This window comes from Pongo abelii, chromosome 21 (assembly GCF_028885655.2).
Source record: "Pongo abelii isolate AG06213 chromosome 21, NHGRI_mPonAbe1-v2.0_pri, whole genome shotgun sequence".
NCBI classification, from domain to species: Eukaryota; Metazoa; Chordata; class Mammalia; order Primates; family Hominidae; genus Pongo; species Pongo abelii.
Genome location: NC_072006.2, coordinates 2783285 through 2809815, shown reverse-complemented (window position 1 = coordinate 2809815; position 26531 = coordinate 2783285). Strand labels below are relative to the sequence as shown.

Below are 26531 nucleotides of genomic sequence, written 5' to 3'. Positions count from 1 at the left end.
GTCTGAGTAGGTTAATGTGTGTGTTTGCATCTTAGTTTTTAACAAACAAGTTTAAAAAGTAAAAACTAAATATTTAAAAATTGAAGAAACTTATAAGTCTAAAGAAATAAAATATTTTTGTACAGTTGTACAATGTGTTTGCGTTGCAAGCTAAGTGTTCTTACAAGAGTCAAAAGTTTAAATAATTTAAAAGTTTATAAAGTAAAAAAGTTAAAGTAGCTAAGGTGGATAATTTATTGCTGAGGGAAAAAGTTTATTAAAATAAATTTATTTTAGCCTAAGTATACAGTGTTCATAAATTCTCTAGTAGTGTACATTAACGTCCTAGGCCTTCACACTCACTCACCAGTCACTCAACAACTCACCCAGAGCAACTTCCAGGCCTAAGAGCTCCATTCATGGTAAGTGTTTTATATAGGTCCATTGTTTTTTATCTTTTATATCATATTTTCAATGCACTTCTTCTGTGTTTACATATGTTTAGATACATGAATACTGACCATTATGTTACAATTGCTGACAGTATTCAGCACAGTAATATGCTGTACAAGTTTGTACCCAGGAACAATAAGCTATTCCATATATTTTAGGTATGTAGTAGGCTCTACTATCTAGGTTTGCATAAGTTCAGTCCCTGACGTTCACACAATATCAGTATGAATCCCCAGCATTAAGTGACACATGATTATAATACATAATAAGGAAAGAATTAGCAATTTTTATGTTACATAGTGAAGGCGCTCAAATTTCTCCTAATGGGATTGAGTCAACTGATGTCATATTTGAGGGAATAACCTCAGCACTTGAAAGTAATGTTTGTTTAATGTCACAATTTGAAATAATATTGAACCAATTAAAACTTTTGTTGATGCTATGATGCTCAGCATCTCCTTTTTAATACAGTCATTTTGATTTTTCTTCTAGTAATGAGAAATTGCCTCATTTCTTAACTACTCCAGAGTTTAACCCAGGCTAATAATCAACAGTTACCAGTTACTGAACATTTACTCTGTGCCAGACACATTTTTTTTGGTACTATAGATATTAACTCATTCATTCCCATCTAGCAGATGACAAAACTGAGGTTTAGAGAGGTTAAGTAAGTTGTCCAGGGTTGTTTGGGCAGTCAGTGGCAGAGCGGAAATGTTGCCTGTCCTGCATTAGGAATGCTTATGTGTTCCCCCAAATTCATTTGTTGAAGCCCTTAATCCCCAATGTGATTATATTTAGAGGTGGGGCCTTTGTGAGGTAATTAGGTTTAGATTAGGTCATCAGAGGGCGACCCTCATGATGGAGTTAGAGCCCTTGTAAAAAGAGGAAGACAAATCTCTCTCTCTCTCATTCTCTTTCTCCCTCATACACAAACAAAAGGAAGATCATTTGAACACACAGCAAGAAGGCAGCAGCAAGTCAGAAAGCAGGTCCTCACCAGGAACTGAATCTGCCAGCACTTTCGTCTTAGACTTCGCAGCCTCTGGAATGGTGAGAAATAACTGTCTGTTGTTTAAGCCACTCCATCTATGATATTTTGTTATAGCAGCCTGTACTAAAAGAGAGCTCAAATTTTGGGGAGCATAAAACATTCAGATAATGAAGCTGGGTATTTACATATTTGAAACAGCCAGGTACACGTAGACTCTTCCAGTGACTGAAGGCAATTCTAAATTCTGCTGAGCGGCATGCTCTAAACTCTGTCTCCCTGTTTCTCTTTCTTCATTGGGGTTCTCATAAAACAAAGACGCCACGGATTATACATTCCCCACTGTTCCATCCCTCTAATATTTGGGTATTTCCTTGTGTTAAGAAGGGAAGAAAGGCTGGGTGTAATGGCTCACGCCTGTAATCCTAGCACTTTGGGAGGCCAAGGCAGGTGGATCACCTGAGGTCAGAAGTTCGAGACCAGCCTGACCAACATGGTGAAACCCTGTCTCTACTGAAAATACAATTAAAAAAAAGGAGCCTGGTATGGTGGCGTGTGCCTGTTGTCCCAGATATTTGTGAGGCTGAGGCAGGAGAAACAGGCAAATCTCTTGAACTCAGGAGGCGGAGGTTGCAGTAAGTGAGCTATCATGCCACTGCACTCCAGCCTGGGTGACAGAGTAAGACTCTGTCTCAAAAACAAACAAACAAACAAAAACACACATAAAAACAAACAAAAAATGAAAGGAAGGAAAAATCCCCAGCTGCCACCAACAAGAAAGCAGCTAAGAGTGCCCTGTCTGAGATGTATGTGAGGCTACCTGGATGTCTAACTCATAGAGACTTGTGTGATGGATTAGATCTCAATGTCCAGATGACCCATACATGGAGACTTGTGTGTCTGATGGACTTTATTTCAATAAGAATTAATCTCAATACTAAATACAATGCTTATCCTCTTGGTTTAAGAAGAAAAGTAAGTTTTCTGTCTTCATTTGTCAGGATTCAGCATTTATTATGTTTTTGTCCTTTCAATTTTTTTTAGGATAACAGGTAACCAAATAGGCAAGACTCAGGAGATATGCACTCTACCCCACTGTCACCTTCAATAAATTAGGTGGGTTGGTTATTCTTGGGGTCCTAGATAAAAGTCTCCATAAATTTTCTAGTTATACTCTCCCAGATCCCCTGGTCAACAATTAATGGCTCATGGAAAGATCACGTTCATTTCATGTTAAGGCTTCTCTTCATAAGGCTCAAGATCAACCACAAAGCTGGAATCTTATAGGAAGGAAAGGGTTTAATAGCCTTAAGGTATGTTTCCCTAAATAGCTTAGTTAGACATCTCCTTTTTTACCTTGCTAACATGAATTTTGGCACTTAGAGGAGCTTAGTGAAGAGATAAGGGGAGGCAGAGGGGTTCTTTCCTGATTGTTAGAGTAGTAACATGTCAATATGCTGTCTAAGCGTGGCAAGCGTATGAAGTTCTCTTTCTCTCTCTCTCTCTCTCCTCTTAATGTTTTCTTTGGGGTTCCTCAGAGTTCCCTATGTCAGGTTAGGTTCCCTAAACGTAGAGCCTGAGACAGGGATTCTTGTGCAAATGATTTTTGAGGGAGAGCTCTCAGAAGAACCCTCTAAAAGATCAAGAGAAGCAGAAGGCGGCAGTAGAAGGAGCTTGACAAACATGTTTCAGATGAAATTTAGTCTCCACCCGATCCCTTGGAGAGCTCTGGAGCATGGATTGCAACACAAGGGCTGTCAGGTCTTGAAGCAAGGCAGCCGTGCTTTCTTTTATACCTCCGCATTTTTCAGTCACTGACCATGGGCAGTCTCCAGATTGGTGGAAGGTATAAATTACAAGGCATCTCTGGGAAAGGGGGCTCCTGTCAGCCCAGGGCAGTTGGCCAGAGAATGGAGGCAGCTATGAGTTTCTAGTAACTGGTATCCACAGCAGCTTGAGAATGAATGCACATGCCTTGGGTATAGAAGTTATAGATGACATGAACAACATCTGCTAACCACGGTCCAACAAGAGCTCTTTCTTTAGGAGCTCTTTGGATGGGCATACTGTGCTTCCCTCTAGCTCATTGTTTATTCCCTCTTTAGCACCAGGCATAGATGATTCTAGCTTATCTAAGCTATTTGCTTGTCCCTCTTATAACAGCACCTTGGACAAAATCTAAGAATACTCCTACACTGGTCACAGGCCATCCTGCAAGTCGTCCTGTTAGGCCCCATCTCACTGCACTAGAGGTGTAAGAGAGGACTCAGACAACATTCCTGACTCTCCCTAAAGTCCTCCACAAGACCCACTCTCAGCTTTCTCAGCCTCTCCAAGCCTCCCAGTCTTACTTTGTGATTTCCATTAAGAAATGTAGCGGTAGGCCATGTGCAGTGGTTCATGCCTGTAATCCCAGCATTTTGGGAGGCTGAGGAGGGGAGAATTGCTTGAGCCCAGGAGTTTGAGACCAGTCTGGGCATCATGGAAAGACCTTGTCTCTAACAGAAAAAAAAAAAAAAAATGCTGGGTGCTATGGTGTGTGCCTGTAGTCCCAGCTGATAAGGAGGCTGAGGTTATGAGATTGCTTGAGTCTAGGAGTTTGAGGGTGCAGTGAGTTATGATCTCAAAACTACACTCCAGTCTGGGCAACATTGTCTGAAAAAAAAAAGAAACAAAAAAGAAACAAGAAATGAAAAGAAAAAGAATGTAATAGTCTTTATTCCTTGGCTACTATGAACACAAGAAGAGTCCTGTTTTCACATCCAGATAGACTGATTTAGAGTATGTTACTGTGACACTCCTTTTTTAGGGACAGAGAATCTGAAAGTTACATGCTTACGTGAGACACCCAAAAATTACTAGATTCAACTTCAGGAAAATCAATGTAATGATTGTGCGCCAAACCAGGTAACATGGGATCCTCTTTGAGATACCCAAGTATTTCAGATGATTTATTAGAGGAAAACTTAAGATTGATGAAATGCAATGTACTAATTGTGAAAATTATTTTTAAAATTGGTGTATTTTGGATTTAAGCAACAGAACAATGGTAATCAAATGGGAACACAGTCTGAGATCTACTAGTGTGCCTGATTATACCAGTAGACAACAGATAATTGCTTTTAGTGGAGACTTTATATTATTTATTTATTTATTGAGACAGGGTCTCATCCTGTTACCCAGACTGGAGTGCAGTGGTGTGATCTTGGATCACACCATCCTCTGCCTTTGGGGCTCAAGCGATCCTCCCACCTCAGCCTCCCCAGTAGCTGGGACCACAGGAGTGTGTCACCATGCCTGGCTACTTCTTATATTTTTAGTAGAGATAGGGTTTGCCATGTTGCCCAGGCTGGTCTCTAAGTCTTGACATCAAGTGATCCACCTACCTCAGCCTCCCAAAGTGCTTTGATTAGAGGCACTACCCACCATGCCCAGCCAGCAGAGACTTTCAGTAACACCTTTGGATTCAGACTTCCCTACCACACCCTACTCCTATACACACAAAGTAATTATTTTACCATTTTATTGGATTTTTTCCAAAACAAGTAAGAACATAATTAAATGGCTTTTGTTGTAATTACCAAAAACTAGAAACGAATGTCCTTCAAGTGGGGAATGGGAAGTGTGAGTATCCATCCAATAAAATATTACTCATCAGTGAAAAAGAATGAATTACTGATACATGGATAAATCTAAAAGGCATTATGCTACATGAAAAGAGCCAGACTCAAAAGGCTACATATTGTATGATTTCATTTATATTTTGGGAAAGGAAACAAATCTATGGTTGCCAGAGACTGGAGAAAGGGGTTGATGACAAAAGAATGCATGGAAATGTGGCCAGTGACAGAATTGTTGTATATCTTGACTTTGGCGATGGATACATGAATGTATAGAATTGTTAAGACTTGCACAACTGTAGACACATACAGGTACATTTTACTCTGTGCAAAGTATACTTAAATTTTAAAAACAGAAAAAGACCCCACATGGCTTAACAATGTGCATATTAAGCCAAAAATAACATTAATTGAAATTTTAAAAACAGAATTAGTGTATTTATTGGTAACAGTGAAAATATCGCCAATTTTAAATAAGTATTAGAATCCCAAATTCAAAGTATTTTCTCTTCAGAGGTAATTATTATTAATCTATAATAAATTCCTCTTCTTAATCAATGAATTCCAGTCTATGCAAATCAGATTTTTAAGGTCTAGCATTTTGCAGGGAAAAACTGAACTCAAGATCTGTTTCTTCAAGTGTATGAAATTCACATACCAAATGTTTTTCTATCACCTAAGCTCACCACTTCCAGAGCAAATGTAAACCCATGAACGAGACCAAATCAAGAGTATCTAAGTTAGTAGTAAAGATTCTATAGCACTGATACAGCCTGTTCTCCAGGCAGGCTCCACAATCAATCAATGCTTTATATGGGGTTCAAGGATCTATGAAGAGAACTATAATCACTTTCTTTTCTTTGTGGCATAATTCAGTCAATATTATGGTTGGTACATTTTTAGGGAACAATTAGAAACCACCAAATAAAGAATAAGATGCTGGCATATTACAAGAGTAAAGAATGTGCCACTTTTCTTAGGCTTCAAGTACTCTTTATATATAATGTTTCTTTTTAAAAAAATCATGCCATACATAATGAGAAATTTCTGTATTTAGAAAAACATGCAGAATGAGAGTAAACTTGAGTAAATCTAGGTAATTCATTGCATTTTAGCTAACAGCCTAAAAAATGCATATTGCTTCACAAAATTATGTATTAAAAATCACCTTAAAAATAAACAAGTCTCATGGACATTCTGAATGACCTTTAAGTCTTATATCCCTTTTACAAGTGGCATCACTATCTGTGCATCTGTGTGTGGTGGGGGGTATTCATCCAATATCTCAAGCTACTTGGGAACAGTGTCTTTGTCCTTTATCTCTGTCTCCCAGGCACCTGGCAGAGGCACACAGCATGTAAGTTTAAACAAGTGTGAAAAAAATCAGTGAAAATTCATGAAGGTTGGAATAGAAACCAACTGTAGTGTTGACGGTGAGAGTTAACATTCATTGCCTACCAGGCATTGATCACGGTCCTGTGTATTCCACACATACTGACTTATTGAATTCTCACAATCACCCTGTGATGTAGGAACCATTATTATCCCTGTTCTACTGGGAGGTGTAAAAAGATTAAATAATGTAGAACACACAGGTAACACATAACTAAGCTTAAATTCAAACGCAAGCAGTCTGTCTTTGAAGTCAGCCATCCTAACTATTTTGTAATATTATCTCTCTCATTATATTAGACTACAAAATTCACAGGCCAGGCAGGTAGAAACAGATGTTATATTTTGATTTTTTTCTTATAAAATTATTACCATATGAGTAGATATTTAAGTCTATCCTTTGTAATTTTCTTTTTCATTTTCTCTAATTTTGTAATTTGTTCAACAAGAAACAGTTGTGTAAAAATCACTCTAGTACCTGATTTTTCTAGACTTGGTTGATGAAACTACTCTAAGGAGATAATATTCATCTTACCTGTAAACTGTAAATGACATGTTAACCTTTCTGGCCCAAGTATTAAGCTAAATATAGGAATTATGTTCTCCAGGTGAAGGTTGCTTTGGGGAATTGTTCATCTAAAACCTAGAACTTTTAGAGATATCTCTGGAGAGAGAACACATGTAAAAACTATCCCTTTAAACTGCGGGCTCAAAATAAAAAATTTGGTTTGATTTACAGTTCTATTCACCCATACCCTTTTAGGAAACCATTTGTTCAGTAACACAAGATTCACAATGCTCCCAGAGAAAACACAATCCTTCCATTAGCAATAGTAAACCCTTAAATGCAAAATATTTATTATAATCAAATTGACAGAAAATTGCCCAGTTTAAGGAAGTCTTCTACTTATTAATCCTGGATTAGATTAATTTCCACATTAATCTTCTTTTTAGTAGGAGCTCAGCCAGAAGCAGGAAAGAGGGCCTTTATGGAAACTTGACTGAAGGATTTCTTTATATTGCTCCAATGAAAAGGGTAGGGAGGAGAAGAGCATCTGATAAGTTGACTGCATTCATGGCCTCCATTAATGGCCTCCTTATTTTTTTCTCTACCTTTTGCCTTGTTACTCTGCCATTTCTCCCATCAAAAAATTGGAGATTATTTTCCCCTCCCGTTAAATCTGGGCTGGCCTGTGACCTCCTATAGCCAGCAGGATGTGGTCAAAGTGACACTGTATTTGATCCAGTTTAGGCCTCAAAATGCCTTCAATTCTTCCATTGTCTTGGAGCCCTGTCTTTGCCTTTTGAACAGGCCTGGGCTAGTTAGTCTGTTGAGGATTAGAGACGACCAGGGTAGAGGAGAACTGAAGTGCCCCAGGCAAACAGCCAAAAGACTCTCAGAACCAGAATGGCTTAGCAGAATGGCTGACCATACACACAAGGAAGCCAGGAAGAACCACTCAGGATAGGCCAGCTTAAACTGTTAACTCATAGAATTGGCACTAAGTAAATGGTTGTTGTTGAAGTTACTATGTTTGGGATGGTTGTTATATAGCAATAGTTAACAGATACAGTCTCTATTACAGGAAATATAGTCATGCGTCACTTAATGAGGGGGATAACTTCTGAGAAATGTGTCCTTAGTTGACTTCACTGTGCAAACATCACAGAGTGTATTTACACAAACCTAGATGGTGTAGCCTACTACACACCCAGGCTATATGGTACAGCCCATTGCTCCTTGGCTACAAACTATACAGCATGTTACTGTATCGAACTCTGTAGGCAACTGCAACACAATGGAAAGTATTTGTATATGTAAACATAGAAAAGGTACAGTAAAAATTTGGTATTATAATCTTATGAGACCACCATCATATATGTGGTTCATCGTTGATTGAAACGTCATTATGGGGATCATGACGATATATATAAAAATAACCCCCAGAATATTTTAAAATATGTATTGGCCTTTTGAATATCAACAATTTATTAAATATTTACACCCCATAGAAGAAATTAAACTGTCATTTAACATAAAGTATAATTATATAAGCTTAATTTATTTTCCTTGGTATATTTTTTATACATTCCTAATTCTTAATAAATGTGTTGACTTGAACTGGCTAACTGGTTGTCTTCAATAATGCAACGCTTTATTAGAAGGATATTAATGGTAAAATCTTAGACCCTCTATGAACTCAGGGATTATAAGCGTATGACATATAAAAGTCTTAACATTTTGTATCATACCTTAAGTAATACAATAACTGCTAAGCTGAAGGACAACTATAACATTCTTTAAAAATCTTCACCAAGGATTAGGGCAATGACATTGTTATTGAATTTGTCTTGTTCTGTTTTGTTTCTGAGCAATGAGTCACAATTAGAACATTTTCTACTTCCATCCAGTGTTTGTATCTGTGTGTTTGTGTATATGTATATATATGGAGATCTTCTCAAAACAATATTTATCCTTACTACCTCTGATATTACTGTTTTCTAGTATATTCTGTTTTACTGCACTCTTCATTTTTGTAAAATGCTGATGTCCAACCAATAAACTGATGTCATAACCTACTCGTGGGTCAAGACCACTAGTTTGAAAAACACTGGAGTTAGTTTACATCTGCTGTGAATCATGGTCATTGGAAAATGTTTTGATGATAAAGTACTTGCCTAAGGGTTGAGCTGTTCTTTGCTCAGTGTTAAGACTTTTTTCTCCATTGCAAGTGGCCACAGGTAGTTTTTCCAATATAGTAATGACAACGATTAACAAGTGCCTGGTGCTTTTCAGATTACAAAGCATTTTTCATATATATTACCTCAAACCTCCATTGGGTTAATTGGCAAAGGAAATACAATATTGTGCAATTAAGTTCAATTCTAGGTAGATCTGTAATTTTATTATTCAAGATAAAGTGAACCTTCAGCAACTAAGACATATGACACCATTTTCCCATGTCCTGGTAATCTAGTTAGTTTTGAATGTGTGATATGCAGGGATCTTCTGGAAGAGGCATACATTATTTTAAACAAAAAGTGCCGCATAGCGGTATAAAATAATTCAACCTAATAAGTCAACCATATCAGGTCGCACTATAGTCAAACGAAGTTACAAAGCCAAAGATTGGCAGCCTGTATATTACATAAGCCTGTGTATGAAGAAAACCCTTTTTTTTCTTGATTAAGCACTCCTCAGGAAAGAGGAGCCTGATTTATACTCAAGTCCTAACAAAGTCACTCATGTTACCAGTGTCTTCGTAATTACCTTATTTTGAACAACAGAACAATGTTTGGGGAAGATACATTAGCCCAAAATTACCTCTATTAATCCTAGTTTGGATACTTCTAGAGGTTTACTTAAATGAAACAAATATATCAGAAACTTAAACAAAAATGAGCACAGACTTAGTAATTATTCCCAGGTGGGTATAACCTAACAATTGCAAACATTGTACACAATTTAAAGAGGTTTGCAGCACCTCAAACAATATAAATATAGGTGAAAAATATGTGTTCTGGAAAAGTCTACTAGATGACTTCAAAAGGTGCTCCAGTGGTCACAAAGGCAATGTGTCCAAGAGTCATGTGAAGATTTAGCAGGGAAAAGGTTCTCTGAAATGTGCACAATATAGCACTATTCATAATAAACATATTGTTTAGCATAAATGTTTTAAATATATGTGTGAATAGCAAAGTCCCGGAGTTAATTTAGGTGCCTATCAAGGGTGGATTTGATAAAGAAAATGTGGTATATGTACACCATGGGATACTACACAGCCACAAGAAGAAACGAAATCATGTCCTTTGCAGCAACATAGATGCAGCTGGAGGCCATTATCTTGAGCAAATTAATGCAGGAACAGAAAACCAAATACTGCATGTTCTCGCTTATAAGTGGGAACTAAATATTGGATACTGGTGGACATAAAGATAGCAACAATAGAAACTGGGGAATACTAGAGTGGGGAGGGAGGAAAGGGAGCAGGAATTGAAAAACTCAGGTACCATGCTTAGTTCTTGGGTGATGGGAACATTCGTACCCAAAACCTCATCATCAGGCAATATTCCCAGGTACAAACCTGCATATGTACTCCCTGTATCTAAAATAAAAGTTGAAAATAAATAAATATATGTGAAGAGAGACACTGCTAGATGTCAACTCAACATTCTTCCTGTCCTCTGTGAATAAAACCACAAATTCATGTAGACCAGAAATGCATTTAGCCCCAGGCAATAAATCACGGTTTGTCGAAAATGGTGATTCTCAGACCTAGTGGCAAATTAAAGTCACCTGAGGATAAATATGTCAGTCTCGTATTGGGGTATGGGTAGGTCAATGGATCAGAAGAGAGTCCAGAGATAGCCTGACATATATAAAATCACTTAATTTTTGACAACGGTGCCAATGAAATGGACTAGGAAAAGGAGATTTTCTAAGTGAATAGTGCTAGAGTAACTGTACATCCACAAGGAAAAAAAACAACAACAACAAATAAAATTTGACCACCAATTCCTATCAGTTATTGGCTGACGAATGCCCTTAGGGAAGTCACTACCTCTGAATTGCAGCTTGGTGAGTGGGCCAAGAGTTTCTGTCGTTTCAATAGAGCACTCTGCACACGATATCAACAGGCTGATGCCAGTAAGAATATTCTGGAATGCTTAGGTCTGAGGGCTATGAGAACACTCATAGTATTTGCTATAGGAGACCTATTATTGTTAATCCAAACTGGAATACTTCAGAGAGTGAGAATGGGCATTATTAAGAATTTCTACTGAGAAAACAGGCATAAAAAGGGACTGTCCCAGAAAAACCTGAACATGTGGTCACCTAAATATAAGTAAGGCAAAACAAAGCTATAATGGCACCACAGAAACCGTTTTAACTCAAGCCTATTGAACTGATGCTAATTATAGCCATGAGAGGAAGTCATGGCATAGCTAAAGGTTGTTCCCTACATACACATCTCTGTCAAATAGTAAGTGGTCTGGCTAGTGAAATTCTACACTCAGTGCTCTATACAGCAGAGGTGAGTAAGGGACAGTGGATGGGGAAAGCAAGTGAGAATTCAATTTGCCTTGTGAGCTAATGAGATTTTATTGAAAACAATCTTAGAAACAGTGTGGTCCAGCTGCACTGCTTATGCACGAAGCAACTATTTAATAAAATGGAAATTTTCATCAAAATGTATTCTAATTTATTCTAATGTTATATGAGATCACTGGATTAGAATTAGGCATTACCAATTTATATGACCTACTTTTCATCTTTTTTTTTCTTTCATTCCAGCATTCTGCAGGGATAAGAGAAAAGCGAAGTACGAAGTTTTCTTGGTGTTAGTGACCCTAAGCAGCTCCAAAACAGGATTCACTGACCTTTAGGCATAGTTTTCACAAGGGAAGCCAGCAGGTTCACATCCAAGAGATTTTGATGGCTATTCATTACAGTCTAGAAGAGCCATGCTGCCTTTGCATACAGAGACTAGCAGGTGCCTGATGCGAAGCAATGCCCCTTGGGAGTCAAGCTTCACCAAGGACTTCCATGCTTGTTTGGATGGCTGGATCTGGACATTGCCAAGTTGTGTATCCTCCCCTCCTCTGCTTTTCTTTCTTTTCTATCCAGTCTATGATAGATGTACCACTCTAACCTCACTCCTCCATCACTCATACGTCTTACTTCCTATCTTTCATATTGAATTTGTGAAGATCTGCTTGAGCCATCAAGCAATAGCATCACCTAGGCCCTTCAGGGCTTCCTACCTTTTCAAAGAGCTTGCAGAGGGCAGCTGTCAGTCTTGACCCACCAATGAGAAAATACTCACACCCAGAGTATTCCCTAAGTCCATGGCAAAGAATATCTTTCATCCATGGGCATTCCTAATTCCAGTGGTCTTTAGAGCAGCAAACCAGTGATGTCACCACAAACTTCACCATCAAAAAATCTGTTCCAATTCTGAAGGCTTTTTGGGGAGAGGGACCTAGGAATGTGTCTCACTCGCAACTATGTAATCTGAGTTGGTGGAAAATTCCCTTTTCTATTATCTTAACCATAGCAGATGCCTCCTAGAAGGGGCACATGCCCTTCTAATAACCAGCAGGAAGAAAATATAGGAACCACTTTGAACAGCATACAAAGAAACAGATACAGTTTCTTTGTAATCTGACCCTCATCCAACCATGCCTCAACTGCAGTCACTCCTTGCCTTATACTTCATTCTCCAATAACTCAACGTCTCTGATAGATTCTGGAAGCTCTGGCAGGTCTTCATGCTTTTGACCATGTTGTTTCCCCTGCTTTGAAAGACCTCTCCTGCTCTTATCCACCTGGCAAACTCCTCTCTGTGCACCAAGCCTCAGCTCCAAGGCTACTTTCCTTACTCTCCCTAGCAGATATAAAGCATTTCTCCTTGAGGACTGCATTGTTCTTGGCCTAACCATCATCACTGCTGTTGTTTGAATGTTTGCGTTCCCCCCAAATTCCTAAGTTGAAACTTAACTCCCAATGTGATCGTATTAAGAGGTAGGGCCTTTGGGAGGCGATTAAGTCATGAGGACATCCCCTCACAAATGAGGTTAGTGTCCTTACAAAACAGACTTGAGGAAGCCTGTTTTGTCCCTTTGCACTTCCGACAAGTGCAGACACAGTTTAAAAGCACCCATCTACGAGAACAGACCCTTACCAGACACTGAATCTGCTGGTGCCCTTGATCTTGGACTTCCCAGCTTCTAGAACTGTAAGCAATAAATTCCTAATGTTTATAAATTAACCAGTCTAAGGTATTGTTGTAATAGCAGTCTGAACAGACTAAGACAATCAGAGTACATATCTTATGTCTCCTATGTTGTTTTGTTTGTATCACTCCTGTAAATTCTGTGAATAAAAGGAACTATGTCTTTTCATCTCTGAATCCACGGCAGCTAGCAAAGTCCCTGGCATATTGTTGGGAGCTCAATAAATATTTGTAGACCGACAGCCTCAAAGTAAGATGAAATGCATCATGGCTCTTGCCCCCTGACCTGGCAGCCAGCAATGTCTCTGTTATATTGTTGGGGCTTAATAAATATTTGCTAACTGACAGACAGAAAGGAAGATTAAATGCACTGTGAGTAAACTTAAGTTCACTAAAAGTTTAAAATGGAACTTTTGTAGGTATGCTTTATTGATTGTTTTTCCTACTTTATTAGACTGTGGATTAAGGGATTTTTTTTTTAAAGGAAAGGTTTAAAAAGCCACTCAAAGATGGCAAAAGATATGATGAAGGGTATCTAACTCCCAACCACCTTACAGATGCAAAATCACTCGGAGAACAAGGTCACAAAACCCAACAGATTACAAATAATAAAGTAAAATAGATGCGATAATTGTAACATAGACAATACAGGTATTTATAGTAGCAATCTATGTTATATGATTATTAAGTGATTTTCTCCTTAATTAACCAATTAAAAATGGAAAAGTATTAAATGGGAAACACTAAAGGAGTAAGATTGCTTTGGCTATGCACCTTGAAAGCATTCTTTTAAGCCTGCATTTCACTTCCCCAATGTCAGATTTTCACAGATATGGGACGGCGCCCATCAGATATAGAAATGATAGGTTTAAGCTTAAATCCCAGTTTTTCAATAACTCCTCATGTGTTTGATTTTGCAGCTGTGTCAGGGAAAATGTACTCATTCTCAACTAATTCTCCACCATATGTACTAAGTCAGGAATTGAAGTGACTTGGCCTGCCTGTTAATACTTTGCACCTAAAACAATGACAGTAAATCTCTGGCAACAGGCTTGAGCCTCAGTTCCTCAGGCTTCTAATCCACCATCCTCAGGGTCATAAATTTTGAATGGGTAACATTGGAAGCATGGATAATTAGGGGAGGGCACAGCTAATACGCTCAGTCACATCAGAGAAATGGCACAGTCAGTGATCTGCCAGTAATCAAAAGAAACAAATTGAGACTCAGGGCCTTCTGCTTATGGGGCTCACTGGGGTCACACATAGCGACAGACTGTCTCATCTTCGCTGCTTCAGACAGACAGACATGAAGACATGGCTTTAATGACAGCTCAGATTTCAGAGTGGACGTGACCTAAAATCACCAGGAAGCACAGAGCAAAGGGAAAGTGAGTTGTCCATCTATGATACTTTCTGTCGATCACAATAAGAGTTAAAGGATGCTACATCATTCCAATAGTCTTCATAATTAATTTTGGAATCTTGCCACCATTCATGATTTAATGGTTCCAGTTCTCATGTAGCTTCAGGCAAAGTTTTCTTTCCAATTACTTCCAATGATGGACAGGTCTTTATCCACACAAGGATAATGTGAGAATGGTAACAAGTCATGAATTACCGATGAAGTGTTTTATTAACTTACCTTGAAAATATTTAAAATTGCTTATTAGCAATTTCTAATCTCTCAAGAGACCCCAAAATGCGGCACATTAGAAATAATTACACCTTAAAATAGATCATCTTTCCACAAATATAAATGCCTTTTTAAAGACGTCAAAAACCACTAACAGCGTTTTGGAAACCTTCTATTTAAATAACTCTATTTCTTATGTAAATTGAACACTTGGATTTTTTTATTACATTTCCTTAGTTAAAAACTACAGTTGAAGATTTAGGCAACCAAAATGTTTCATTTTGATTTTCAGAAATATCCATGCAAGTCTTAGGATTTCATTTCCCCAAAAGAGAATTTCAGAATTCCTTCTAAATTCTGAAATCTCCTGAAATCCTTTGCTTTCTTTTTAAGTTGTTCTTTCCTAAAATCTCGAGTTAAAATGAAAAGACCATACCTCTTTAGAAGTAAATCTCTCAGCTTATCCATTCATTTAGAAGGAATAGTCCTATATAGCCTGAAAACTAATCACCAATTATTCCCTTCTACGGGGATAATGTTAAAACTGATTCTTGCATACCACCTTCCTTCACCTACTAATACTCTAATCAAATACTCACAGCCACATTCAGATTGTGAATCTTCTGGCAAAAGATTAACTGGGGAAGGTTGAAGCAGATCTTTTGGGTATTTGGTCTTCAAAGACAGACTCGTTTCTCTGGACTGATACTGCTTTAGTAGCTGCTTACAAAAATAACACATGAATTTTGGCCTCAGTAGTAGACCTGCCCTTCCCATCAGAAGGCCACCATTTTAACAAGAGATGTGTTTTCCTGGTGCCTATAAAACCCAAGAGGACATAGCAGATACTGCTGTTGCCACCCAGATTTGTCACCTCTGTCCCTTTTGCAGGGTCTGTGCTCCCATTTCCAGCTTTTACATGCTGTATTTCTAACTGCACCCTTCTTCAGAAGGCTGAGAATGGAAATGGGAATCTGGGTGGCAACAGAAGATACTGCTGCAGCAGTATCTGTAGCAGCCTTCTTCAGAAATTTCTCTTTTGCTACTGCAACTGCCCTAACACTATGGAGAGCTGGAAGTGCTAGGGAGGTGATAGCCCACCCAGGAGGGCCCATAGCCAGTGACAGATGGATGAAGGAATATAAAAGCCAAGCTACCTTGCCTCCAGGCAGGACATACTCTGAGGTGCTATTTATGCTCCAGAGTACTCTATGAGGTCATGAAGAGGCTGGGACTTCACCTGAAATGGAATCCAGATGTGTCTTCTTTCCCTTCCTTGGCCTGCTCCTTTGCCAGTCTCTCCTGAGATGCTTCCCTAATAAATCATCTGCACATAATCCTCATTTCAAGGTCTGTTTCTGGGGAACCCAATCTAGGACACAGGACTAGTTTATCAGCTGGTCAGCCCCAAGAAAGAGAGGAAGTGAAAGAAGAAGAAGGATAATTTTATACAGCACTTACTCCTTCCAGACCCTGCCCTAGGCATTCTGTATGGATTATCTCATTGACTCTTACCCAAGGGTAATACAGGTGCAATCTGGACACTTGAAAGCAAACCCTAAAGCTAAGATGAAGAAACTCAAGGACGTCTGCACAAGTGGTCCTTTGTCATTTAGTCACCACTCCTGATCTGACTTGAGAAGGTCATTTCCTACGCTGCCCTTGTTTTTGAGAGTAAAAAAATATTGAGCATTTACTACTATGTTCCAGGTATTAGGCAAAAGTGTGTGTGTGTGTGTGTGTGTGTGTGTGTGTGTGTGTGTGCGCGCGTATTGTATTAAATTGTCTAAGTTCACTCATTTTATTTATAAATGGTGGCACTGGAATTTGAATCTTAGCCTGGCCAATTCTTAAATTCATGTTTTCATTTACTATATGTGAATTAAAAAATAGAGCAACATTCACTAAGCTCCTAATTTAAGATGGTTTTCTAAAGCTCCTTCATTTAACCATTTAAAATTTCTAATGATTTCTAAAGATACCCTCATTTCTATGTCACTAGGCCTTCAAGAAGAAATGATATGTTGAATGAATGAGTTAGAGAATATGTCACTTTAAGCTGTATAAAGAAAAAAAGAGAAACCTGGAATAATCTGAAAATCAAATTGGATAATTCATATGGCTGAGGGCCAAGAAATAAGAAACCCATGCATCTCAGGTGATGAACCCTTTATGAAACTGATAGATATTTCCTATGCCTCAGTTTACTCATCTGATAAATGTCTTTTCTTGGTACAATAGGGCAAGGGTTTTGGGAACTGATAGTATTGAGAGAGGATGCTGAAGGTGTAGGAAGTGTGGTAATATTGAGAAGTATGACAGTGCTCCTTGGAAAATGCAATTCACAAGTATTGTAAGCCATCTGCATTAAAGAATTAGTTTTGATACTTTGATTATCTAGCCAAACAGACCTGCTGCTGTGGAAAACCACAATATAATATCCTGTCTTCTGGCTACCTGAGAAATAGAGATTAAAATCATTGCAGACATAAGGACTTCAAGAGGATGAGGGTAGCTCTAAATAGTGGAGAGATTCAGTTCAGCTTAGTCATTCAGAGGAAGCAAATCCTCATCTCAGAAAAAAATTCCCCGAGAAAAGAAAACCAGCCATTTGCAAATTAAAAGATAAAAACTATATAGAAGGTATTCTCAGCAGAAACACATATGCACACACATACTTACACAGTAATAATAAAAAATCAGTGTCCAGGATCTATGAGACGAATTAAATAAAGTAGTAAGAAAATTTATTTTGCTTTGCTTCCTACACTGAATGAAATAGCTGCAATTATTCCTCAACCTCTATCTTTGCCTTCTGCTGTGTGTCCTGGTAGTAATTCCCATCAAGTTGTTGAATCTGAGATCACTTTGTGACTTGCTTTAACAGAAAATGTGGTGGAAACCATGCTGTGTCAGTTCTAACAACAGGCCTCAAGAATTCTTGTATGTTTCCACATTCTCTCTTGAAACCATACCCCTTCATGTGCATAAGCCTGAAAAGGCCTGCTGGAGGATAAGCGCTTTATGGCTCAATTGCCCTTATTTTCCTAGCTGAAGTCAATCTTCAGAGCAAAGCAACCTAGCTTACTCAGCAGCTTATCATAGATGCTTGAATGAGCCCAGATGAAACAGAAGAACCCTGCTGCTAAGCCCTGACCAGATGATCACATAATCAGAGCCTAAATATGTAGCTGTAATTTCAAATCACTACATTTTGGGATGGCTTTTGCACAAAAATAGCTATCTGATGCATGTCTTTTGTGTTTTAAATTTTGGTATTTTTTATGATTGACAATGTAATGAGATCATTTTCCTATAAACCACCCTATTTCATGTTACCAATGAATGCTCATGTACAAAATAAAAGGTACAGTGAACATCATATTTGAGAAGTAATATTGCATAGCAGATAAAATCACAGACACTCAAATGGAAAATCCAGGATTTGAATCTGAGGTCTCCTGCTGATTTTGTGAAAATTATTTCAATTTTTTCTTAATTCCCTCATTTGCAAAAAGTTAAAAGAATAATACTACACAGTACCACATTTTGTTATTGTAAATATTAAATAAATACATGAGAAGACCTTAGAACAGTGCCTCACCTACAGCAAGTACTAAACACAAGCAAATTTGATTGTTAACAATGGCAATGCTCTTTCCATCATACCAAATGCATAGACTCTTATATATAGTCTTTTTGATTCTTATAATTGCTCTGTATTGTGAGTGGCCAAGTATAAATTTATCTCCCTTTGATGGATGAGGAGACATGGGCTCAGACCATTTAAGTGACAAACTCTGATTGCTGTTTCTGAGGCCAAAGCGTTCTCACTGCAGTACACAAAAGACCTTGCCCAACCAAAATCTATAAACAAAGAACTGGTTAAGTAAATTATGCTATATCTACAGCATGGACTACTGGGCTGCCATAACATACAAGTTGACTTACAGGAATTTTCATGAAGTTTTACTGGGTGAATAAAAGCAAAATGCAGGGAAGTTTGTATACTATAATATCATTTTTATAGCACAAAGACAAATAAAGCTGTACTTATCTATGAATGTTACTATGTGTGGGTGTACATATATACACCCATACACACATATTTATATGATAAGTATGCCTTCTTATTTGAGCTTAAATATTAAGTAGGACACACATAGGTTGTGACAATAGAGAGGTAAAGTAAAAGAGGTAGAAGAAACAGGGAAAACATTTTTTAAAAAGACTGCACCAAAATGCTCCACAAGCATGCATAAGGCTCTATTTACAAGAGTGGGTATATATTTATATAGATATAAACATTTTAAAAGTAAAAACTCTGCTTAAAATTGAAATATATTTTTTTCTTCTTCAATGTATCTGATTAGATATGATATAAAATATAAAAATATTACTTGTCATACATCCCCCCCAAAACAGAACCTCTCCTAAAGCCACACTATTTTACTATTTTCACAATAGAACAAATTTCCTTTTTTGCAATAAACACAGACAAGTTAAAATCCCTTTGTATTTGCCTGGATACTTCCATTGCATCATCTCCTCTCCAGTTTGGCCCAGAACCAACCTTTTGTACTAGACTTAGCCTCTCTCTTCTCTGTGGAATTGGAACGGAGAAAATAATGTGTTGTGAAATATTTTGAGGTATAAAACACATATTTCATACTTTTACTGGGGTATAGCACATACATGGAGAAGTATCTAACCTTCGTGCACAGTGGGATGAATGTTTGCATATGTACACACTCATGAAAGCACCACTTAGACAACTCCAAAATTATCAGGCACCCCTTTCCTGGTAAAACCCTCCCCAGGAAGAGAGTGGGTTACTCTTCTGATGTCTACCAGCTTCAATTAGTTTTGCCTTTCTTGAACTTCATATACAAGGAATCATATTTCTCTTTTGTGTCCTATTTCTTCCACTTAACATGACATTTCTGAAATTTTATCCATATTGTAGCATGGATTAATAGTTTATTCTTTTTATTGCTGAACAGTATTCTATTTTGTGAATATACTACAATTTGTTTATCTATTCAATTGTTGATAAATAATTTATTGTTCACAGTTTGGGGCTATTACAAATACAACTGTATGATTATTCTTGTAACCGTCTTCTAGTGGACACATATGATCATTTATCTTAGACTGATACAGTAGATACATGTAGGGCACTAACAAACATTAATAGTTTTCCAAAGTGGTAGTAACCAATTTACACTGCTACCAGCAATGCACTAGAGTTCTCGTTATCTACATCTTTGCCAAATGTGGTATTGCCAGTCATTCAATTTTTGCCATTCCAGTGGACATGTACTATATCTTTACACTGATCTAAAGTAAATGTCAGTATGACTTTGTTATATCAATTTTCACCATGACATTCTCTGATACAAAAGAGTGTAAATCTGATCTTAATTAGTAAAAACCTATTCTTTTAATTATTAAAAAATTAGAGAACCACATTTAATTTTGAGGTCACACATAAAAATTATGAGGAAACTGAAATTATGCCATACAGATTCATTACTAGCAGCACACCACTTTGGTGGTATTAGAAAACATTTGTTTTCAATTCTAAGAGAACAGCTAAAAACAATTACTATAGGCCTTTAGCATTTGACCTTATCACAAGTTTTGGGGAGGAAAATATTCTTGATCTCTGATTCCACAGCCAAGTTACAAAGCATTCCTATGTGCATTGCATATTCTTAATGAACAAAAATAGAGTGGTTTTTAGGAATTAAAGTGCTTGTAAATCAGATCTGGAGTTAAATAAAGTAAGCACCACGAAGCATATGGCTTGTCTCTTTAAAAGTTCTATTTATATCCATTGGATGACAACCATTAGGAGGTACATAGTTCCCTTAGCCGGAGTTATAGACGCCTAAAAATATATTTCCTGGCTTCCACCAGGAACTGGCAGGGTCTCAAAAAGAAGTTCGTGGTTTGGCCAAAATACAACCATTCTTTCAGACCTATGTTGCCTGCATTACAGAATGGCTAGGTCCTATTAGTACAAGAAGGAAATATTTAGGTTTGTGTTAGAAAATTAACCTTTTCCTGTTTGCATCTGTAGTCTAAGGCAAGCGTTGGGAATCACCAGCCATTTGCCTAGCACAAGCTTTAAAGCAGGTTCCAGAATCAGTCTTATCCACAGAAGTGCTGGGCTTGCTTCTAGAGTTTTCCTACCGAACAGAACTCATCTGTTATTACTGTGCTCCAGCAAGCACCAAAACTTTATCTTAGGTGGTGATATTTTTTAACTGTTTCACCACCTGATAATATGACCTAGCCACCTGGAAGTTGAGTGAAATCCTATCACAAACCCATAGATAGCATGCCCGTAATGATGCAAATTTAGATTTAAGGCTACTGGCCACTGACTTCCCGTTTTTCTCCAAAATTCCCCACTTCTCATCTCATTAACTTCCAATTAACATAGCTTCACATCTTATCCAATTCACTCTGCACACCCCATTTGTAGCCTTATGGCCATTATTCCCATAGCACAGTTGAACCAGAGACAACATTTCCAAACCAGAAGCATTATGTCTCTCCTGACATTCAGGTTCCTCCTCCTTCTCCTTTCTTTATGTCCCAAAGCCACACAACCTTGTCCCTATCCCTGGAGCTAAAAGCTGCCTTTATAACCAGTCAATAAATCCTGCTTTTCCTTCTTTCAAGGTAACTTCTTGCATCCTCAGCAATTGCCATTCCTCTCTTTTCTCTCTAAGTCTAGTAATTTATCCCTAGGCCTCTATTGTTACCATTACCTTACAGCTCACCTTTGGGGCTCAGTCTCTCCACCTTTTCAACTTGCCATATATCAAACACCTTTCCCTTGCAAACTTCCCCTCTCAATTAGAGGATCAAGCGCCTGGTTTTGCAGTGGCCTTTAAGATACTCCATAGTAAGTCTGACCACACTGACCCCTCGCTTCTCCTATTCCTTGTGGTTCAAATACTAATCATTGCCTTCTTAGAGGAGCTGCTTGTGCCATGATATAAAAGAACCTGCTCCCAGGCTGAGGTAAACGAGAATCTGAAAGCATTATCCTCATCATAGCTGATTGGACCAGGGATAGACATCTGGCCCGTGGAATCTGGCACTGAGGCCTAGTGATGCTAGTAGCTGGAATCCTTGCTGCAGCTGATGTGACCACACGCTGCGTAGAGCAAATAAGCCATTCTGCAGAGAGAAAAAAAATAAAAACAACAACAAAAACATGTAGCAGGAAGGTCAAGGGAGAAAGAAGAGACTCTAAAGTTCTCTGGAAAGACACAGGGAGTCCTTCTAGCTCCTGACTCCTAATATCTGGCTGTTTATCATGAGACCCCAATGAGTTTCTTGCCAATGCCCTTTATCCTCCAAAATTATACTTCCCAAAGCCAGTTGAACAGAGCTCTGTTCTTGTATATTAACCCAGTGAAAGCATGTGTGTACCATGCCTGTCTTCATCTGTGCCTTTACACAGACTACTCTCCCTCTTTAAATGTGGACCCCTTCTCCTTCAGTCATCTAAATCTTAGCTACCTTTTGGGACTTAGCTCCAACTCCGTTTCTTCCAAGAGGCCCTCTTTGCTCCAGTGTTCACCGATTTCTACTGAGGTGGGAGGAAGGGTGGTAGAAAGAAGTAGGGAAAGCTAGGGAACCTCTGTATGTACTAGTTGATGTGTTATTCTCTTTCTCAGACTCCATTTCCTGATACGGAAATCAAACAAAACAAGACTTACAACACGGGTTGTAAGTCTTGTGAGCATAGATTAGATAACATACATAAAAATGCCTAGCCCAGTTCCTTGCCTTTACTCAGTGCCTAATTAATATTTTATTGCACTTCTTGTATTTTTTACTCCTACAGAACTTTGCTTCAACATCAAGCTGACATTAAGTGACTACAAAGACATAATAGTTTTCCAAAAATATACTCGATGTCAGCCCAGTTGTCCTCAAACACGAGAGAGTTCAAGTGCTGTGCTCCTCCATGTGAAGAAAGAAAGAGGACCCAAAATGAGGTTAACCAAATGCTTAGCCAGGATCATCAGACAATTGTGACCCAACATGACATTAGGATAGAGAAGGAGAAGGACTCATAGAGAATGAACCCAAACTCCATTAAAATTATCTTTCCTGGAAAGTAGAGGCTTAATTTTTCAAGTAGATTACTTGCATTCTTTTTATCAACTCACTACGCATATTTTTCTTACATTTGGAAATACATCAAGGGAAGAAATAAAGATGATTCTGCTGATAAATTTCTAAACCAGGAGAAATTCAATTACATTAAGAAATACCCAAACCATGAAAATGTTGGCAGATGTGTGATCACAGGATCACACAACCCGGAAAAATAACCTAAAACATACAAGTAAAGAATCTTGTGTTCATCGTAGTTTCCCATAACCCATAATTTGGCAATTATGCTTCTGTTTGTATTCAACTATTGATTTAAATGACCAATCAGAACTGGTTTTGCTTTGTTGGTAAAGAATAGGAAAAGTATGAAGCAAAATTTCATGGGGCTAGTTTAATATACATTATTTTCTTCTTTCATAAATTTGGAAAAAATTTGATGTAGGCACTAGAAATCTATAAAGGAAATAGGATATTTGATTCCTAGTTCCTAAATTGTTATGCTATTTGGCAAGCTATAAAATCTCTGTGCCTTACCTTCTTAACCTTCTTAATTTCTAAAATTAAAAGGCTGCTATACTATCATCTTGAAGAATAATTTGGCAATGCCACTCAAAATGTAAAATGCATTTACGCTTCCCTGTGTATCCCAAAGAAGGCCAATACCTATGCACAAGGAGGTGTGTGCATTCCAGCATCATTGGTAACAGAAAAAAAATTAAAACAAGCCAAGTACCCATTTAAGGAGAAAGTGAAAAAAATGATGGTGCATCCATTTGATGAAATACTGTGCATCAAATAAAAATTGTGAAGTAGCTCTAGGCATACTGATATGCAAAAATCTCTAAGATATATCACTAAGTATAAAAAGCAAAATGCAAAAAAACGCTATGTATTGAACATACATTAAATACTGCATATTAAGCAAATGTGTGTGTGTGTGTGTGTGTGTGTGTGTCTGTGTGAATATCATGAAAATTTTGGAAGGTTTCACAGCAAACTGATAACGGTTAACCTGTGTGGTTGTTTGGGAGACTGAGAGGTGTTGAGGGAGATACTGACCTCATTCACACAGCTTTTGTTTTTTTCATGAAAAAAAAATCATAGATTATGGTTGTAATTACAATTCATTTTAAAAATCAGAGGCATAGTCTAAGTAATCATTAAGTCTTTTCCCAGTTCTATGTTTAATAGAAAACTATGGATAATTTGTTTTCAGAAATCTTAATGTCTCTTGGTCTGCTTTGTAAACCATAACTGATTTACAAGCAAATCATTGGGAATTACCTATCGTCTTAAAAGAAAGTAGCATAAATGTGAAATAGTTTTATAGATTTGTACCCAAAACCTTAGAGCTGTGGGCAAGATATTTAACACAGCCTCCAAATCAACATCAACAAAAACCCATTTTACAGTGCATTAGTGGCTACAGCGCTAAGGCTCTTTGTGAACTGAACTGTTGCCAATTCTATCACAAAATTCTAAGGCATAGAATAAAATGCTATTCTTTGTGTTTAATAAAAAGGATCTCCTATCAAGCATTGTATCTTTCTTAAGTGTTAACCAATAAACTCAGTACTCTATTCAATACACTTTTTCTCAAGATTTATCTCAGAGCTACGTGAACTGATTTTACTTTTTTTTTTTTTTTAAGTACCAGAAAGAGGAAACACAAAGAGAACACTGAAGCACTGTTTGGTAAAACTACAGGCAATTTACTAGAGACAAAACTTAACACTTTTGCAAACTGCATTTGGTACTCTCTCTAATTTATCCACACCCACCACTGGCTTATTTGCAAACATCACTAAGCTGGTGTCTATTCCTTACACCGGATGGTGACTTTACAAAAGCATATTGTTAGCACTGCCTTGCCTAAGACGGCTTAAATCATCATTTCTGTCCTTACCATATAGGAAGGTTAATGACTGAAAGTTCATGAGAAGGCTTATTGATGACTTTGGGTCTCTTCTCATCCATCACATTCCAACTAGATTTTAAGTTGCATTCAATGACCCATCAGACCACATATTTCTGTTCTGGAAGGCGTTAGTTCCCTGTCCACCTCAGTCTCATCCTAGCTCTGAGAAACAGGTGCTCCTTCTCTTTCCCAGGGCTCATCCCAGTCCTGGTATACTGCTCCAATCTCCTCCTGCTTTCACTTAGGGTTCTTTCTGTTTACGCAACCATCCCCTCATTTTCCTGTATTTCAGTGTTCCCCTCTCTCCTGCTTCCTTTTGCTCTACCTAAAGACATGCTCTAGTCTCCCTAAATATAAATAAAAGTCTTTCAATCAATGATGCTACACTCTAAGTCCATAGTCTTCCATTCCTCCCCAGGCCTTAGCTTCTGCTTCTCGGGGTCTGATGTCTTCCCCCCAACCCATTTACTCAATGGACTCCACCATCCCTAAGATTACCCATTTCTATCTACTTTTAGGCCCAGTGGCTTGTCTCAGTTTTCATTGCCTCAGGTCTGTCTATAACATTTGAAACCACAGGCCAAACACTTCCCGCAATTTTGCCCCCTTTCCGTTTTCCTTGAGCCTGTCTTATTTCATCTTTTTTAAAAACCAATTAACTGACCTCTTTTTCCCCTTTCATCCTGCGTATGTTAATATGAGTCCTTGTACATATTGTCTTGTTCCTCACTTTGTATATATAAAGGTGAGTCCTTATACTTCTGTCTAGCTCTTCTGAGAGACCTCATCTAGTATGTGACATCTGGCATGATAGAGAGATGGAAACAGCATTGTTCATAATATAGTTTATGTGAATGATAAGCCCTGGAGCATAACTTCAGATAAGAGAATGAGAAGAGCATCCCCTGGGTTTGGAACTGTGCAAACAGAGGCTCTGCACTAACCTGGAAGTCATTGCCTTCATAAGGTTTAGCTGTCACTTTTAGGTAACTGACTCCTATATGAGACTCACCTCACTGACATGTCTGATTCAGGAGCCAAATACATATTCCCAAATGCCTGCTGGATACTTCCACCCAGGTAACTTGTCAGCTCCTCAAATTATCTTACCTGAAATCACAGTCATACCTTGGCTATTCCCACCAGCACCCTCCAAGCCACCTCTCCTTCCAGTAAGTTTAAGAGTACAAATCATTACTGGTTCAATTCATTCACCTCTCTAACTCCTACAGGGCCACCATGAGTGCATAACTCACATGGAAAAGATTTCGTTGAGTTTCAGACCATTCATTTTCTTCTTTGAGAATAATTTTAAATTCCTAGAAAAGAGTCAAATATTAAATTCAAATCTGTCTGTCTTTCAAAGGTCATCTTTAACTTGTATATCTTAAATCTTTCCCCAAGACATTACACAATCTTTTTATAAGAAGTTGGCAGGATTAATTTTTAAAAGTTGACACTTCATTGTTTTTGCAAAGAAAAAGACAATTTTTGCAGAGGTATGGCTGTTAAAACTGGGATCCCATTTACGTAATTAGTTAGCTAATTAATCCCATGGTTGGTGCCTGATTATATTGCAGATTCTATTTGTGTCTACATCAGGGTAAATGAAAAACTAGATTAGCCAATTAAGTAGTAATGGGGAAACCAGTAAATGGAGATTTCT

General features: G+C 37.9%; 1 protein-coding gene and 1 long non-coding RNA gene across 4 annotated transcripts in view; one reads left to right on the top strand and one right to left on the bottom strand.

Annotated features, from left to right (window-relative positions):
• Positions 1–26531, bottom strand: part of PLCB1 (phospholipase C beta 1) — a 750426-nt gene that overhangs the window by 614739 nt on the left and 109156 nt on the right. The window contains exon 1 of one of the 3 annotated variants that reach the window (XM_054541566.2): positions 26122–26168. The exons of the other annotated variants lie outside the window; for them this stretch is intronic. The gene's annotated coding sequence lies outside the window, so the exon portion shown is untranslated. Of the gene's footprint in view, positions 1–26121; positions 26169–26531 lie in introns of those variants that run through there. 3 annotated transcript variants of the gene reach the window in all.
• LOC129052068 (uncharacterized) lies at positions 1257–22948 on the top strand. Its single transcript, XR_008516803.2, has 6 exons — positions 1257–1482; positions 2465–2536; positions 11729–13172; positions 14090–14557; positions 16805–16960; positions 22673–22948. It is a non-coding gene; the product is annotated as an uncharacterized LOC129052068 (long non-coding RNA).